Below are 4,670 nucleotides of genomic sequence, written 5' to 3'. Positions count from 1 at the left end.
GATAGTATAAGGAGCCTCTGGAACAACTACACGTGTACCTCATGGGGGTGCCAGAAGGAGAAAAGAGAGTGCAAGATATTGAAAACCTTTTTGAAGAAATAATGACAGAAAACTTCCCCTATGTGGTGAGAGAAATAGACTTACAAGTCCAGGAAGCACAGAGAGTCCCAAACAATAGGAATCAAAAGAGGACCACATCAAGACACTTCATAATGAAAATGCCAAGGGTTAAAAGCAGCAAGAGAAAAGTAGTTACTTACTTACAAGGGAGCTCTCAGAAGACTGTCAGCTGATTTCTCAACAGAAACTGCAAGTCAGAAGGGAGTAGCAAGAAATATTCAAAGTGATGAATAGCAAGAACCTACAACCAAAATTACTTTACCTAGCAAAGCTATCATTTAGAATTGAAGGTCAGATAAAGAGCTTTACTGACAACAAAAAGCTAAAGGAGTTCACCACCACCAAACCAGTATTACATGAAATGCTGAAAGGTATCCTTTAAGAAGAGGAAGAAGAAAAAGGTAAAGATAAAAATTATGAACAACAAATACATATCTATCAACAAGTGAATCTAAGAAGCAAGTGAATAAATCTGATGAACAGAATAAACTGGTGAATATAATAGAATCAGGGACTGACAATTCTCGGGGGGGAAGGGATGTGGGGGGATGCGGGAAGAGATTGGACCAAAATCCTTCATCTATGGATGAGGACAGTGGGGGGGAGGGATAAGGCAGAGGGTGGGGTTGGAACCAGGTGGAGGGGAGCTATGGGGGGAAAAAGAGGAACAACTGTAATAATCTGAACAATAAAAAAAGAATAAAGCTTGTGCAGCCCAACTGGTGTAGCTCAGTGGTTGAGCATCTACCTATTAACCAGAAGATCAGGGTTCAATTCCTGGTCAAGGCACATCCCAGGTTGTGGACTGGATTCCCACTGCAGATCATACAGGAGGCAGCCAAACAATGATTCTCTCTCATCTCTCCCTTCTCCGTTCTTCTCTGAAATCAATAAAAATACATTTTTTTTAAAAAAGCCTGTGCAAATGAGTTGAAAAAGGAACCTTGCCTGATATGGCATGCAAGGAAAGCACAGAGGCAATTGAAGTTCAAATAGAAAAAATAAGGAGGATAGTAACAGGAGGAGAACAGTACTGAAACTAATAGAAAGCCGCACTGTTTAGAGATTTTAATTGGAGAGTTCTGAGTAGATAAATCATAAGATTTAAATGCTGTGTTGAAAACAGACAGCAGTGCTGTGTGGCTCAGTGGCTGAACGTTGACCTATGAACCAGGAGGCTGTGGTTCGATAACCCGCCAGGGCCCATGCCTAGGTTGTGAGGTTTGATCCCCCGTAGGGGGCGTGCAGGAGGCAGCCAATCCATGATTCTCCCTCATTATGTTTCTCTCTCTCCCTTACTCTCTGAAATCAATAAAAATATATATTTAAAAAAAAATGAAAACAGACAGCAGAGGGGCAAGGATGGGAACAAGGAGAACCTAATGCAATAACCCAGAGAAAATAATAACTCAGACCAAAGAGGCAACCAAAGAGGGCGGCATAATTAAATTATGGGCATGTTGGAGGTGTTTGTTTTGAGGAATAGTCAAAAAGGATTTTGGATGGATGAAAAGTAGGTTGCGCAGGAAAGAAAGGCTTCAAAACTCCATTTTGGGCAACTGGAAGACTGCAGTTGCCGAAACTGAGATAGTGAAGACTACTCATAGCAATGGTTTGGAGTAGGAGAGTATCAGGAGTTCAGTTTTAAACACACTAAGTTTGAGATGCTCGTTAGCTATCCAAGTGAAGATGTCAAATTGCGTATATTGTCTAATTGGAGTTGAAGACAAAGTTCTGAGGCCAGAATAGAGGTCTGGGCTAGGTATACAAATTTGGGAGTCATTAAGGTAAATATGATATTAAAGCCACAAATATAAATGGTAACAATGACAGACTCTTGGGACACTCCAGTGTATAGAGGTAGGGGAGATGAGATAGAATAAGCAAAGAAGGCAGAAAGAGTACCCAGAAATGCACCAGGAAAATAAAGCGAATATGGTATTATCCTAAAATTTAAGTAAAAATTATTTTCAGAAAAAAATTTTTTTTAAATATTTTTAATTGATTTTTTACAGAGAGGAAGGGAGAGAGATAGAGAGTTAGAAACATCGATGAGAGAGAAACATCGATCAGCCGCCTCCTGCACATCTCCCACTGGGGATGTGCCCACAACCCAGGCACATGCCCCTGACTGGAATCGAACCCGGGACCCTTCAGTCCGCAGGCCGAGGCTCTATCCACTGAGCCAAACCGGTTTCGGCCAGAAAAATTTTTTTTAAAAAATTTAAAAAGCAAAACATACATATACACACAAACAGGTCATGGAGGGGTGTATCCAAAAGGAGGGAATGAAGAACTCTGCCAAATGATGACAAATCAAATAAGATGAGGTCTCAGGAAAAAAAAAAATGACAGTTGAATTTAGCAACATGGAATTGCCACTGATTTTGAAAGAATTTTTGAGTGTGGTAAATGTAAAAAAACCCCAAAAAACAGAACAAATTTGATGAGAGAGTTTAAGAACTAATGAGAGGTGAGAAACTAAAGATAGAAAGTAATTTTGTTGTGAAGGGGGTCAAGAAAAGATTTTTGTGGAGAGGGGTGATTGCTTTTAAGAAATGCAGTGCCTTTTCTACTGCCCAGAACATTTCATTTTGTACTGAAGTTAATTATGTACAAGTCTGTGTCTAAATTGATAAACTGGTAACCTACCTGAAGGCAGAACTATATTATGCAGCTTCTACAATCAATTGAGATTGTGGAAAAATTACTTCAAACTACCATAAAATTTCAATTTTCTTCTTTGTTAAATATTGGTAGAATCCAGAGATCTTGTAATTTTGAAGATCCATTTCAGTTCTGACCTTTTATGATTCTACTAGAGGTGCAGTGCACAAATTCATGCTCACTGAAAATTAATTAGAAGAAATAGTATTTTAATATCGCTATTCTCCTTTCTCTATAATAGAAGTGTCAACCAAATTCACAATCAACAATGACAGATCGAAATACACACGTGCAATTGGTGCCAGCGAGAGCTTTATATGTATCATGCATGGGCGAATCAAGTTAACCTTATATATATACAGAATAAACTTGCTTAATTAGACCTGCTAGCTAAACTTTTTCCAGCTCAGTGAAGCCCCCCAATTTCTCTTTCAGGTAATTGTCAGCAACACAGCAGTAAATATCAACACAAAGCAGATTATTATTGTAGATCACGCAGGGAGAACAAAGGGTAAAATATTTAACTGCAGCAGGGTTTGACTATATTCTGTGCAGTGAGAAAACCTGAAGTCATTTTCAAGGTCCACCATTTCTTACTTCTTTTCATTTGGGTCAAGTTTCTAAGTTTTCTCAATCTACATTTTCTGGCTAAGGAAAATAGGATTCCACTGAGTCTTTTATTTACCTACTCCAGGACTTCTGTGAGGATTAAATGAGATTAAGATGAGGCACGGGAAAATACTTCATAGACATTTGGTTGAAGTGTGAAATGTTTGTATCTGGCTATAAAGCAAGTCATGTTCCTGGGCTGAAGAAACTGCAAGGTGGCTAATCGTCGCTAGGGAGAGGAAGCTGGGAGTTGCTATATGATGTCAATACCCAGCGCCCACAGCCACCATTTCCGGGCTGGGCTGGGCTGTGGGCTGTATTTTGCGCCAAGAGTTCTCAAGGCAGCGTCAGAGGCAATTTGGCGGACTGTCGCTCTGGGGTGGTGGTAGGGCCTGTGTCCCACTTGGGGGAAGCCGAGTGTTGCTTTGTGGGCGCCAGGTCTGCAGTGCCATTTCTCTGTGTGCATCATGGCAGCTCCTGCACTGAGTATCTACGTGGTCAGTGCACATCGTAGCGACCGGTCAGATGGTTGGACACTTAGCATATTAGCCTTTCATATATATATATATATATATACTAGAGGCCTGTTGAATGAAGAGATTCGTGCAATAGGCCTTCCCTTCTCCTGGCTGCCAGCACCAGTTTTCCTCCGGCACCCGGGACCCAGGCCTTCGCTCCGGCCGGAGCCGCCTTCTGTCCTCCATCTTTGCAGCCCCAGCCAGAGCCGCCTTCTGTCTTCGCTGAACTGCTTGGAGCCTACGTATGCAAAATAACCACCATCTTTGTTGGCAGTTAATTTGCATATCGTGCTGATTAGCCAATGGGAGGTGTAGTGAAAGTATGGTCAATTACCCTGTTTGTCTATTATTAGATAGGATAGTCTCTCTAAGACCACTGGACAGTGCTTGAGGAACTGAGGACAAAAATTACATTAAAACTATGTTTTTAAAAAATGTCTCATCACATTTTTATATTGTTTATTGAAAGTAACACATAAAATTACCACATATTCAGAGTAATTTGAAATTTTACTTTATTTATTTTTAAAATTTTGTTTTATTGCTTAAAGTATTACAAAGAGTATTATATGTCTCCTTTTTTCCCCCCTTCTTGACATTCCCCTGGCTTCCCCTATCCCCCAGTGTCTTAGGTCCATTGGTTATGCTTATATGCATGCATGCAAGTCCTTTGGTTGATCTCTTACTTCCCCCCCGCTGCCTCCCAACCCTCCACAGCCTTCCCACTGTAGTTTGATAGTTTGTTCGATGCTGCTC

The sequence above is a fragment of the Myotis davidii genome, unplaced genomic scaffold, assembly GCF_000327345.1.
Source record: "Myotis davidii unplaced genomic scaffold, ASM32734v1 scaffold105, whole genome shotgun sequence".
Taxonomy (NCBI): domain Eukaryota; kingdom Metazoa; phylum Chordata; class Mammalia; order Chiroptera; family Vespertilionidae; genus Myotis; species Myotis davidii.
The sequence above is the reverse complement of the archived record's forward strand: the minus strand, read 5'-3'. Positions refer to the sequence as shown.